The 14869-nt window shown below is 43.0% G+C and overlaps 1 non-coding gene across 1 annotated transcript; it reads right to left on the bottom strand.

Moving 5' to 3' along the window:
• Positions 1-10525: 10525 nt before the first annotated feature.
• Positions 10526-10644, bottom strand: LOC148336011 (5S ribosomal RNA). Its single transcript, XR_015843487.1, has one exon. It is a non-coding gene; the product is annotated as a 5S ribosomal RNA (ribosomal RNA).
• Positions 10645-14869: the final 4225 nt, after the last annotated feature.

Below are 14869 nucleotides of genomic sequence, written 5' to 3'. Positions count from 1 at the left end.
ATAAGGAAATCAGAAAAGGCGCTGCATGAAGACGACTTCGGCAGAGCAGGTCCCTTCCCGGTTCGTCAGTGCCGTAATCTTCAAAGCATGTCCCCATCACCTAATTCCCAAGCAGAGGAAGGAGGGGGCAGAAAAGAGAAGAACCGGCAGTAAACAGGCCAACACATAATTAAATTAGATGCTAAAGTATATAAATAAATTGATCAAATGTCGCGCTGCAGGAAGACGACATCACTGGAACAGGTGCATGCCCAGTTGGTCAATGCCTTAAACTTCCTAGTGGGTCACCGTCACCTAATCCCCCAGCCGGGGGAAAAGGGGGCAGAAAAGAAAACAAAAGAGAAAAAAAAAGCGGCAGTAAACAGGCCAACAAATATTTCAGCTAAATGCACAAGAGTATAAATGCGTCTTTAATAGTGTTTTAGATCGGCCTGAAATTGATTCATAGATTTTTAAACAATTACTCTGTTCCTAGGGAAATTAATTCGAGCCGGTTTGTGCAAGGTGTATGCATCTTGCGATGATAAAAAGTCCTTGACTTTATGACGCGTCACTTTTTCACCCAATTTCTCCCGCGCAGCTAAATGAAGGCGATCTATGCCTCCAAAGCTGGCGGGTTGAGTGGGATCGTAGTAAAGTTTTTTCAACCACCTCTTCACGCTCATGATGGCTTATGATTTAGTTTCAATCATCACACCAATATTTATCTAAACACACAGACACAAATGCTGCTTTTTTGACAAACATCTATTTTTATTGGTTCACAGCAAGGTAATAACTTTGTCAGTCGTGCTAATAAGATGAAACATGCTGGTGACATAAAAAAAAAACATCCGACAAGGTTAAATATGGTTACACACACAAACATCTACATAATGATATGAAATCTCTAAGTCGTAAAAAGTCTATAAGTCATGGTTAAAACAGAAGGATTAACTTTTGCTTCAAACATATCTTCATACATCTTCAGTTCATGCGCGACCTCCACAGGTTGTTGAACATCGTTAAACAGCGTAAGTATGGTGAGTACATGACCTACATTTATCTCATTTTCCCAATTTTCCAAAACATTTTGAAACGTCCCAGCAAAACCCGACCGACTCACAGATATGACGTGTTGCACAAAAGATTCCCAAGGCGTTTGAAAAAGCTTCAAAGACATGACACGCACTTTTTGCATAAACAATAAAATTTTTTCAGTGACAGGGTCTTTATCATCAACATCAGTATTATATGTAATTGTTCTATTTATTATATCTGCCGATCCATGGCTTCTGTAGCCAAAAAACGATATTTTTCTCAACACATTACCCATTTTTATTAAAAGTTAATATTCTGGATAATATGTTCTACAAAACTATCACTCTGATCACGGTTTATCATAAGGAGGAAGTTCTCATCTTCTGCAAGTCGGGCCGGTAAGTTCTGTACGAGCGCTAACTCCACCAGTAAGATCTCAGCAAAGGATCGGTATTATACGTTCATAATGCATTCTTATATAAAAATGACCCCCAAGATGAACATAGTTATGCAAACAACCTTGTCTTTACTGATACCTTAGCAAAAAGCGATTCAGAATATAAAGAATCGCTGCTTAAATGACTATCACAACATCCATATCAACCCATCCCTTAGGAGGATCATCCCATGACATATGTTGTACATCACCCTCTGGAATAGATGCAGGGCTGGGGTTTGGTTCGGTCATAGTATGAACCTTAGAGGAGTCATACTCGATGTTTGATAGCGCTTGATCGGACCAACTGGGTCGTTGTACCTCATCGTTTTGTAAAGATTCAGCAGATGATATGGGGGTCATCGGAGGGGTCGAAGGCGGAGTATCAGGACGAATCCATCTTCGATATGACGGCTCGCAGGTGTTGTGCGAGGATGGGACGGTAGTAGGTCAGGTTCCCGGGACGTCAAACCATGTAGAGTACGATGGCACAGCTTGGTTCCCGTGTGATGGACCAGGCATCTCAACCTGGTCCTCGCCTACATTTGTAGGGGTGTCAGCACGGCTCCTGTCTGAAGTTGTAACGGTCTCTACATCGACAGCTTTTTCAACCGTAGTCAGATCATGGTCGAGTGTGAGTTCGTCCATACCGCTATCTGCAATACAAAGATACTTTTATTCAATATAATATAGATATGGATTATAGAAATGTAACTCATAATTAGTTGCATCGTTTACCTGAAGAGAGTTCTGCAATGTTGTTTTCGACCCGTTCAGGTGCCCTGATGGGTGTCACCCTTCTCGGGGTGGTGGTGCTCAGGGCCATGAGGCGTCTTGTTCTGAGCATCTTTATTTTCATGAGGTGTAGGTATGGCTCTTCAGCTGGAAAAAATTGGCTTGTCTGTCTGGAGCGTGGTTTGGGCTTTAGTTATACTGGATTGAGACAGGGGGTGGGATAAATGACGTCATCCGGCTGTCCAAATATAGGCGGCCCAAGGGGTACATGTCCTGACTTGTATCGTTGGTAACATACTGGTTTGAGACAGGGGGAGGGATAAACGAAGTCGTCCGGCTGTCCAAATATAGGCGGCCCAAGGGACACATGTCCTGGCTTGTATCGTTGGTAACAAGCCGAGGCCTGTTTCTACAAAGGAATTCTTTGCCAGGTTTTAATAACCCGTGTGGTTGGTAACATGTCTAGACTTGTTTCAGCAAAGGAAGGGGATGCTTTGCCACCCGGATGTCCAAATATAGACACGTTTCACAAAGGTAAGTATGTTTACTTTCCTTCCGTTTTAATATGGTTTGTTTAATAACCCGTCCAAATTTATTGGTTCAACGATTATATGATAAATGATTATTTCAGACCCCCATTGGAAAGTAATAACAATGCATTAATGATTTGCAAATGTCGGTACAAATGTCTTAACCTAGCTGGATGCTATATCCTAACCTAGCTGCATACTATTTCTTAACCCAGCTGGATGCAATATCTTAAACTCGGTGCTATATCTTAGCCAAGCTGTATGCTAAATCTAAAACTCTGTGCTATATCTTAGCCTAGCTGGATGTTAAATCTTAGCCTAGGTGCTATATCTTAGCCTAGCTACATGCTATATCTTAGCCTAGGTTCTATATCTTAGCCTAACAGCATGCTATATCTTAGCATAGCTACATGCTATTTCTAACCTAGCCGGATGCTATTTCTTATTAACATGGACTACAATCCAACATGGCGACCACAGATGACTACAAAACAGCATGGCGGATGCTGAGAACTACACACCAAGATGGCAACCGTACATGAAGTGACAGGAAATGGGAGGGGTTATGACGTACCAGGAAATGGGCGGTGTTATGACGTACCTGACGGTGGGAAAGGCTATGACGTTACCCGGAAGTCGTAAATCATAGGGGCCATAAATCATGGGGTCATTAAGACCTTTTATTGGGGTCATAAACACCTTATATTGGGGTCATAAACACTTTTATTGGGGGTCGTAAATCATAGGGGTCACAAATCATGGGTCATAAATACCTTTTTGACATAAGTAGGACTATGTTCTTTTCCTAGATATTCCATATAGTATTCAATAAATAAGTAAAAGCATCTTTTTGACGCAAACATTTAATATATAAAATATAACGCACAGGGGCCTATTTTGTAATGTAATAATACGTTGTAATTGTCAGTTAAATCCGAGTTTACCCTTTTCCAGTATCTGCATTTCAGCGACCCTCATTCACGCGCATTTACACAATGCGATATATCTTCCGGCGAGACGGATACTACAGATCCAGATAGGGGGCATCAAACATCATTTAATCAAGGGCAGATGGTTGGCATGAACAGACATTACGTGAACTTATGGATGCAGTCGCGGTGTTAGCGGACGGTTTCCTCCTGACTGATCAGATAGGTGCCAGGGCAGCCTGCCTCCCACAGTGCAGCAGCAAGGGCCCAGTTGCACTCAGGGTCCAACATCCATGAGCTCAATTTGTAATGGCCACATGGTTCTGCCACTAATCTAGAGGCACTACACTCCAAACCAAAAAAAAAGAATTATAGGCACGTCAAATTCACACAGACTAGACTACTAAAACCACCATCCAAGCTGTAGGTAGCCGCCCTCGGATCTACTTTTAATAAAAACCTCGGTGAATAAAAACTACAAGATAAAATAAACAACCCCTACACTAAAACTAGTAAAACCTACCCCTTATAAATATTAGCTCAGTTGCGCCCCCTACTGCCCAGCTATCACAGTCCACGTAATATGATAGGGGGGAATAGGGTAATAGGGTCGTCATGCTCGATGGCGCGAATACTTTTGGGGCGGTGGTGTCCTCCGGGATCTGTCCACGTACCGGGGATAGCCTCTCCGGGGACAGTGCAGAGGGGCAGTTTCTTTTGGAGGCGCTGGGAGCATTGTACCCGAACGCTGCATGTCTCGTCCCGTCGGCTATGGCGTCTGGCTTCCGTGCGGCGTTGGAGCGAGAGGTCTGCATGGAGAGATTCGTGTCGGCTGAGGCGTCTCACTCACGTGCGGCGTCGTTGCGGGACTCGTCCATGCAATGTTGTGGCAAGAGTGTAGAGTATCGTGCGTGGCGGGCGTTATTCCGATCCTCCTGTGGCACCGTCTTTATATGCTCCGCTCAACCCTCCCTGGCCAATCGGGGTCGTCAGGTGCTCATCAGGCCACGATCCGAGGTACCTGGGGAAGAAGTTCACTCTCACATGCTCTCACACACACAAACACTTACTCGTTTTTGCCAATTGTGAGGTCCACTTTATTTTAGTACACTTGTGGGGTCTATCCTTTCCAGTGGCACTACAGCTGTCAAAAAAATCTGGAACAATCCCCCAAAAAATCTGATTAAAATTCTTCTAATTTGAAGTGATATTTATAAACTTTTTTTTTCCGACCTGTTTTTTGGTCACTTGTCGGGTCCTTTTTTTTAGCGGTCAGGCGTTATGAGGTCCACTTCCATAACACACATGCACACTTAAGTTTATCTACCTAAGTGGGGACCAGTGTTATTATAGTTAACAAAAACAAAACTAAAACTGGAACTGAAAACGTTAACAAACTAACAAAAACTTCTTTAAAAAAATACTGAAACAGCATTTTACTTTGAGAAACAAACATAAAAAGTGGTCTTTTATCCACTTTAGAATGTGAAAAATTGGCAAACAAGGCAGTCCAGCTTCAATTATAGTGCATACTTGCCTGTAACTTTAGAAGCGGTGTTATACGATGCACTTAATGTAAGTCAAAGTCTGCGGATGGTTAAAATGTAGCCTTTATTATCAAATTGTTTAACTTTTGGTGAAATTTTACGATATATTACTTACCATGGTGTTTAAGTCTTGCACACTTACGAAATTAATACTAAAACAATATTTACCCCCCCAAAAAATAAAGCGAACAAAAACTAAAAGCTGCCCTGAAAAGTAATTAAAACCAAGTGAATTTAAAATACAAAACTCAAAACGAAAAAAAACCCAACTGTAATTAAAATTCCAAAAGAACAATCCTGGGAAGGACTTAAATGTTTGAGGGCGGAAATGGGCACTTCACCCTATTTTGCAAGTCCATCTTCCACTTGGGCAACCTTCTGTCCTCCACCCTTATTCAGGAAATTATCATCTTCCGTTCTTGTTTGCGCTCTGTCCTTATACCGGGCTTTCATCCTTTTCGATGGTTGTCATGTGTGTGGGCGAGGGAAGCGACACTTAAGCAAGGAAATAATTTTACATAATTTGAACCGATTCTAAAAGCAGGGAAATTGAACTTTGCATCAATACCACATACATTGTGGTAGCTGGTATTTGATGGGGGCAAGGCCCAATAAAGGACAGACGAACCCACTTCCGCCCTTGCTTGGTCAGTCTTTTATTTTTTTATTTTTTAAACTTGACCCCAAAATGGGCTTCCATCCGGGACAGACGGAACGGTCTGTCTCCAGAATGAAACACCAAATTCGGCTTAAGGATAGATGGACTTGGGTACACAGTGTCAAACAAAGTACCAGTTCATAGCAACTGGCAGAATGCTTTACTGATTTCCTTAAAAAAGACAAATGACCTTCAGGCCAGTGTTTGATTTTTTTCCCCCCAAGGACATGGGCCTCTGTGGGCAATTAATGCCATGGCTGCAAAACAAACATGAATGGCCATCTACTGGAGCTTCCTTCTTAGAGAAGTGATTCTATATTTTTTAAAATATTTGACTGCCCTCCAGTCAGTCTTTGGTTCCAAGCATTGCAGTTTCTGCATCAATACAACTCTGGCATTCACTTTTTACAGGAACTTGGTTCAATCTAATACACCGTCCAAGATGGCGCTCCACTGCCTTTACCTCAGCAGGTGTCCAGGGTCTTTTGACGGTGGTTCATTTACCTAAGTGGTCATAAAACACAGGTTTAAGAAGGGTAAATTTGAAGAACTGAAAAATGACTGGATTGGAAACATACATTCCCCTTTAAAAGATTGGAATCGCAAAGCCAGTTCTGTTTTCTTTTGGTTGTGGAACCGAGACATTTGGTTTGAACATCTAATTATGAATACAATGCAAATAATGTGAACTTAAGCTTTCATTTGTTGATGTTTAAATAAAAATTTAGGCTGCAAAATATTGGAAAAAACACATACATATACACACACACACACATATATATATATATATATATATATATACACACACAGATCAAAGATTTGCTGCTATATATATCACAATGACCAACAGCCAAAGTGCGAGTGAATCAGGTCCGTCATTTTGTTAAAATTTGCGGTCATTTGTCAACAACGGGGACAACCCAAAAAGTTATGGTACGATAGAGGCACAAACCTCTTGGGTGCTCGGCCTACTTTCAGGTAGCTACATAGTCACCTGACCTGTTTGCAGAGAGCAGCAGTCAAAGACGTGGCTGCCAGAAATGTAAGAGAATGGCAATGGCATCTCCACCCTGCAGACCCACACTCAGTAGGAGTAAAGGTGGTGGATTGGATCCCACCTCCTTTGGATAGCAGCTCGTCGCGGTTGAACTTGAGGTATGGGATATAATTGAAAATATAATTGAGAAACTCAGTTTACCATCATATCTATTGTGCCCTCCTTTGAACGTTGATCAGTCAGCCAAGCGGGAGATGTTCGACTTTTAAAATTATTCAAATTTATTTTTCTGTTGGTGAAATATTCAATCTCATATTGAGTTAAAACATAATGGTTTCTAATAGCTGCGACCTTACCGACACAGGTGTAGTCCTCCCCCCTAATCCGCCTCTGTCTCCCTGGCCACCGGTGTCGTCCCGCGTCAGGGGATACAGATTTTTTCGGGGGTAAGTACTTTGGCATGACACCGTTGTGAGCGTGTGCTGACAATGCAATGCCTCATGGCTATTGTAGTTAATAGTTAAAAGTGATTATTTTGAGTTAGTTTTGTTATTAAACTAAAAATTAATTCTGTTGTTTGGATAAGGACATATGCTATAGTTTTAAACAATAGCAACGGATTCACAGTGGTTATATATGAATAGTTATCTTTAAAATGGGCAACTGTTTATGGTATATTCAATTCATTTAGAGATAACATTGTATCATTGAGACTTTTTCTTTCTGTTTTACTTCAGGTTTATGACCTGTGGCCTTTGTTTAATTAACAAAACAAAGAAACACGATATATGACGTTGCATGCTTCCTAATGAACCTTTTTAGACTGTTGACAATAAAATATCCGAAGAAGGAGACAAATAAAACCATAATAAGCCCAGAATAAAGTAAGCATATTTGAAAAGTAAATTAGCCAGCTAACGATCTTTAAATATACCGTTAGCATCTCTCACGTGGTGGCGTCACGCCCGGAAGCTTTTTTTAAATTAGCCAGCTAAGGATCTTTAAATCAACTGTTAGCATCTCTCCCACAGTGTGGCACGGACACTATTTTTGGGGGGGGGGGCGGGTCCGATGCGGCGATCGGGTTCGGGGGCCTACAATTTTTATGAATAAGACCGGGGGGGTTGAGGCCAGAACGGTACAGAGATCATGGCCGGAGGGCAAGGGCCTGACCGCATACTAATATAATTTGGAAGCATAAATTTGACACCATAAAACAAAACAATGACAACAAAGAGTGATGCTCAGATGGAAGGAAATATCTCAACAAAATACTTGTTCTGTGAGCATCACACATGTAATGTGAATCATGCCAGCCTAAGTTGTTATGATCCATATTTGGTGTTTTTGGTTCCGTATTTAGTTTCATGTTTTTTCCTTGTGTTTAGTGTGTCTCGTCATGTTTATTGTGTCCAGCTGTGTTTGCCTACCCAAGCCCCAGTGTAAACCAACCAAACCCAAGCAGCCTACATGAGGGTAAATGGTAAATTATAGTAGTTGCATCCCTGCATTCAGCAACCTGGTCAGAGTTCTGTGCTCTTTTACGCTTGAAGGAAGCCAACATTTCCTCCGCCCAGGGGATAGTAAACGCTATGAGCAATTCTAAGTAGCCCGGAACAACAGTAAAATGTAACCCTTGCTGATATCATCCCTCTTGCGGGCCCCCTCGGCATGCCGGCCCCCTCGGCATGCCGCCCCCCTCGGCGGGCCCCTGCAACCCCATCAGCTCTTAAGAGGTGCCATGGCACTACTAGATAACATCAGGGGAGGGACTTCACTGGTCACTACACTCCTTAGAGTCACGGTTTCAAATCAAAACCAAAAAAAAAAACTCAGCATACAAGCAAACAATGAAACAAAGAAATAAGATTAACACATGTATTAAAACATGTATTTCTCATGCCATCTATATACCCAAAAGAAATAAAATTAACGCAAAAAGATTATCGCAATGGCTTCTTGGGAGCCACTGAGAATCACATGGCTGTTTAGGGAGATGTGCATGGCTGTTTAGAGAGATGTGCTGTTGTGCATTGGGCTTTTTGCAGTCTGTTGTCTAAACCTGGGACGTTTCTTGCTTGCAATAACATAAATGATAAGACAGACTATCCACATTGTGGACAGCTTCCCTTTTGTCCAGCTTTCTCCTACACCATCACCCAAACACCATAGTCACATAATGTATAGTCGCAGTCAATTTGGAGCATAGATGACTCAGACTTCGACCAGTAGGGTGTGCTAACATGCACTCCGAATAGCCCAATGAGTAAAACAGTTGATGGTCGAGAGGGATGTTCCGTCCATATAATGGGCGCGTCGCTTTACAAGGCGCCTCCGTTGGTTTTGGGGAACATTTGGGACTTTAGAGTGCGCCCTATGGTCCGGAAAATACGGTAGTTTAGTATGTCCAATTGGGATGTTCTCTTATTATTTAAGCAACATTGATTGTCAATCATATTGACTTTAATTGCTTTGTTACCTTCTCAAGATCCAGACAGAGACACACAAGATCCATCCATCCATTATCAGTACCTCTTCTCCTCAAAAGGGTCACGGGGATGCCAGAGTACCTGGAGGAACCCGGAGAACATGCAAACCCGACACAGGAAGGCCTGTGCATTGATGGCAAGCCTCCCAGCGTCAAGAACCAAGCACCATGGTCATTGAGGAAACTCGACGGTGTGGTAGGAGACTTTTTTTTTGGAATGTGGGAGGAAGCCCGGAGAGGACCCAGGCAGGCATGGAAGAACATGCAAATTCCACACAGGATGGCCGGAGCCCCGATTGGAATCCTGGATCTATGCACTGTGAGGCAGACGTGCCAACCACTCGATCGTCAACCATTAAATGTTAAATAAATTGTTATTTTTTTAAATGTTGGATTGTTAAGCGAGCTTGTCATAGTGTTGGTTTGTATGAGCGCATTTCACTGGTGTTTATGAGCGCATTTCCGTAATGTGTATGAGCGCATTTCAGCAATGTGTATGAGCGCATTTCAGTAATGTGTATGAGCGCATTTCAGTAATGTGTATGAGCGCATTTCACTCGTGAGTATGAGAGCTATTCCTGAATTATGTCCCGAACGGCGCCTCATAAACATGGGGGGGCTTTCACTGCAATCCACCCATGGTCACGTACCATTTATTTGACATTATTTAAATTAAATTGGAATAAATGGAAGAATAAAGTGGAACTAATAAAATAAGAACCAATGATATAACCAGTGAAGCTAAAAAAAAATGAATGAAGCTTCTCCACACCTGCTAATTGCCACATTAACTATACTTCCCTTTATTGCATTCAGTAAACACCATTTTTTAAAATTGATTCATTAACTTTTTATTTAGTAAACACTCACTGCACCAACCCAACCTGACTGCATCGGGTCATCTGTCTGCTACACCTGTAGACTCCGAGGGTCCCCTTTTGGTCTTAATGTGTGGCTCCGGAGCCACAGTCAAGTCTCCAGACACGCATTTGCAAATTGCCACACGCATTTGCGAGTCGTCCACGGCGAAACTGTAGCAACACCCAAAGGCAGGGGACGCTGAATGTTGGCATTTTGTGCTCTCAGCCTGTCAGGCGAATATGAGGAAATTTATTAAAAAGCAGCTCGCATACTTGCTTAGATTTGTCAAAGTTTTTTTTATTTATTTATTTTTTGCGGTGCAAAAGCTTACAGCACCTGGTATTCCCAGGCGGTCTCCCATCCAAGTACTAACCAGGCCCGAACCTGCTTAGCTTCCAAGATCGGACGAGATCGGGCGTTCTCAGGGTAGTATGGCCGTAAGCGAGAATTCCCTCCAAAATTTTGCATTTTATACATGTGGTCTTTATTGTGGCAAATACTTCAATCCAAAAATACGTAACAAGAATCTGAAACTATAACCACAGTCACAAATGTGTAACAACAATCTACAATGCATGATTGAAGTCACAGATATATGACAAATATCAGCAAATGTGTACAATGATTTGTTGGCACATACACATGGTTAAATGCGGACAAAAATCCGTAGATGGGCGACCTGTAAAAACGGGACCTTTTGATTGGCTGTGTTCTTACAGGTGACGTTTGCTACAGTCCTGCCGCGGACGACTCGCAAATGCGTGTGCTGATTTGCAAATGCATGTCAGGAGACGTGTGTGGCTCCGTAGCTACACATTCGGACCACATGGGGGCACTAATATTATACCAGCCCCGTACCACCAATATATACACCAATAACTTGGGGGGGCGTTCACTGCTATCCACCCATGGTCATGTACCATTTATTTGACATTATTTAAATTAAACTGGAATAAATGGAAGAATAAAGTGGAACTAATTAAATAAGAACCAATGATATAACCAGTGAAGCTAAAAAAAATGAATGAAGCTTCTCCACACCTGCTAATTGCCACATTAACTATACTTCCCTATAGTCCCCTTTTGGTCTTAATGTGTGGCTCCGGAGCCACAGTCTAGTCTCCAGACACGCATTTGCAAATTGCCACACGCATTTGCGAGTCGTCCACGGCGAGACTGTAGCAACACCCAAAGGCAGAGGACGCTGAATGTTGGCATTTTGTGCTCTCAGCCTGTCAGGCGAATATGTGGAAATGTATTAAATAGCAGCTCGCATACTTGCTTGCATCTGTCAAAGTTTTTTTTTTTTTTGGCGGTGCAAAAGCTTCCAGCACCTGGTATTCCCAGGCGGTCTTCCATCCAAGTACTAACCAGGCGCAACCCTGCTTAGCTTCAGAGATCGGACGAGATCGGGCGTTCTTTTTTTCTTTTTTTATTTTATTGTAATATTAACTGTACAAAAAGAGGTCTGATTCAAAATTCCAACAATCGTGAACAAACATCAATAGGGATATCCAAGGATTTCATGGTCGTAACAAAAGATGCATATTAAAAATGAAAGTCCAGACAGTTGGCAGCAGACACAGAAACTAGTCCGTTGTTCGCCGCCAAGTCGCCTTCAAAACGTTGGGGTCGATGTGCATGAAGATGGGTGAGATGTGAGATAACCAAAGATTTGAAGATGGACCAGTGATCGCCTTTTCTTTTTTCATGCAGATGGATGTTTCTGGTGATGACGATGGCATGACGTGCGATGGCCAAGAGCAGTTTGAGAGCTTTCACATTCAGGCCTTTCAATGGCGAAGGGATGACACCGAACAGGAGAAGCCAGGAATTCTGGTCACCGCCACCACAGGCAATCGGCGAGGGGAGTCTCACCCCCAGCCTCCTGGCAATGAGATCCTCTAGTCTGGATCTGAATTGTCGCACGACTCGGCATTGGAGGATGAGATGGTGGAAGTCCTCAGGTTCCTCTCTGCACACTGGACATGTTCTGTCATAGGCACTTGGTAGAAAAGCATGCAGCGTTGTACATGGAAAGATTATCCTGTGTCTTATTTTAAAATCAGTGTTACTTACCTTGGGTGGATTATACCAGTTGAACATGTCAGCCCAGATGGACGAGGAAGCCAGGGCGGGGTATGCCTGACGCCACGCGTTTTCTGCAGTAGGCTTTTTAAGTACTTTGGTTAGCAACACCTTATAGAATAGTTTAGTTGTGCACTCTGCCAGTCTAATCAGTCGAGCCCCATGGGTCATCACATAATTTAGATCTGACGCAGTGGTGGCGTCTTCGCTCTGTGACATCCGCCCCAGAAGGTGCCCCCAGTGGCAATGCACGGAGTCTCTGATTTTTTCAACTGAGCGTAACACAGTGGCCCTTCGAAAGGGAACTTTGTGGAACCGAAACAAGGTGCGAATGCGTTCAATGTTAAAATTCCCTTTCTGGTCTAATAAATCACCTATTATTCTGATGTGTGCGCTTTCTAAAACCCCACTTAACATCCTTTCCCCACTCTCTGGCTCACCGCCCAGGAGGTCGGGGTTGAACCTCAGTGGAATGTTCTGCAGTTGATGCAGTGACATTGGCTCTGTCCTAACCCATGGCCGCAATGCCCACCACGCCTCTAAGATTTCCATTTCAAAGGGGTCCAGAGGGGGGAACATCGTGCGAGGCAACATCTGGCAGAGATTAAAAATGCCGTAGCGGCTTAAACCTTCTAAAATTGGCATAAGAAAGTCCTTCCAGGGAGCAGAGAAGGCAGGATTTTAAAACTTTCTGAGCAGCTTTAAACGTAGTGCAGCCTTCTTGGTACCGATGTCCATCAAATTTAAGCCACCCAATTTGACATCACCGATCAAGCTTTAGTGCCCAATGAAACCTCTTTCCCTCTTCCACAAGAAATAATTAAATGTTAAATTTAATCTATGACAGTCAGTGAGTGAATTAACTTTGAAATGCACAGGTTATTGATGACCAAAGTTTTCCATTTCAGAGTTAAATTACTGAATTTCCACATATCTAAAGTGGATTTTACTTGCGGTAAAACTGTTTACCATTGCTGTTCATCACAGTGAGAAGTGTTCTCCCCAATCCAAACACCAAGAATTTTTTGGCTGAGCGTGGCCTCTTTAAAACCCCAGGTCTTTGGCACAGCGCTGGTGGTACCAAAAACGGCCATGGTGGACTTATCAAAATTGACTTTAGCACCCGAGGCTTGGCAGAAAATGTTGAGCTCGTTAAGAGCTCCACTTAGACTCTCCACGTCTCTGACAAACAGGTTCGTATCGTCCGCATAATGTAGAATCTTAACTTCGCGTCCACTCGGTGTCCAAATACCTTTTATGCTGTTATTTTGTTTGAGGAGGGCCGCTAGTGGTTCTACAACAAGGCTAAACAGTAGTGAGGACAGGGGGCACCCCTGTCTCACTGACCTTCCCAATTTAACAGGTCCTGTCAGTAGTCCATTCACTTTGATTTTACTGGCTGTGTTTGCGTACAGGCGTTTTATCCAATTGGTAAAAGAAGACCCAAATCCAAATTTGTCAATAAAAAAGAGTGCTCCACCCTATCAAAGGCTTTTTCTGTCATGATCCGTTTCCCGTCATGCCACGTGTCTTTTGTTTTGGTTTTATCAGCCGGCCCGTGGGCGTGCCTCCCAGCATTCTTGTCATGCCATGTTTTCACGGCCGGAGAGTCACGCCCACCGGCCACTCAGCTGTGTCTTGTTAAGCCCTGATTATCATGTCTATTTAAACCTCCGACGCTGAGGAGTCAGCGTCGGATTATTTCCTTCCACTTGCTCACGACCACGTTCCACGTCTGTATCGTTCGCCCATTGAATTCTTGTTGATCACTTGTTATGACCCTCGCTTCGCAAATTGACTACGCCTCTTGCCCAATGTGTTTCGGATCCTTTCGCTCGTTCTCTTTATGTTACGCTCGGCCTTCCTTGTTTGTGCAAGCGCTTTTTGTTCTCGTTGTGCCTTTTCCCCTGGAGCGGATTTTCCCTCCAGCGCCTTTTGTCAACCTTCGCTCGTTCAGCTCCCTATGTTCATTCAGTTTCGTTTTGTTAATAAACTCCCTGTTGATTACCTCGTCTCCCGTGTCCGCGCTTAAGGAGTTCCATCCTCGGCTGGAAAAGCAGCCGAGCCTTACATTTTCGAAGTCGAGGCTCACATGAATTCCGCACAAGGCAGCCATGTGTTTAGTTAAATACTTTATATTTAAAATAGTGTCTGAAATATCCCTTGTCGGAATGCTATATGACTGCGTTTCGGAGATGATGGTACCTATTACTCTCTTGAGAGGAGCTGCTAAAACTTTGGCTGAGATTTTATAGTCAGTGTTCAAAAGACTAATCGGTCTACATTTGCTCAATTGTTCAGACGCACCTTTTTTGTGTATTAACGTAACGGTACCTTCGCAAAATGATGAAGGGACCAGATCTTTTTTTTCCATGTGATGAAACAAATTAAGCAAAATAGGTGACAGCTTTTTCATAAAAGCCTTGAAGAACTCTGCCGTTAGACCATCGCAACCTGGGCTTTTTTATTATTTAAATCTTGGATTGCCTTTGTGATTTCAAATTCGGACATTGAGTTGTCGCACATGTCTTTATCGTCCACACTCAGTACACGGTTTAAGGCGGCTATGGCCTCGGTGGC

The sequence above is a fragment of the Idiotropiscis lumnitzeri genome, chromosome 5, assembly GCF_059441095.1.
Source record: "Idiotropiscis lumnitzeri isolate Australia: NSW breed Sydney's pygmy pipehorse chromosome 5, RoL_Ilum_1.0, whole genome shotgun sequence".
Taxonomy (NCBI): Eukaryota; Metazoa; Chordata; class Actinopteri; order Syngnathiformes; family Syngnathidae; genus Idiotropiscis; species Idiotropiscis lumnitzeri.
This window is presented reverse-complemented; position numbering and strand designations above follow the sequence as displayed.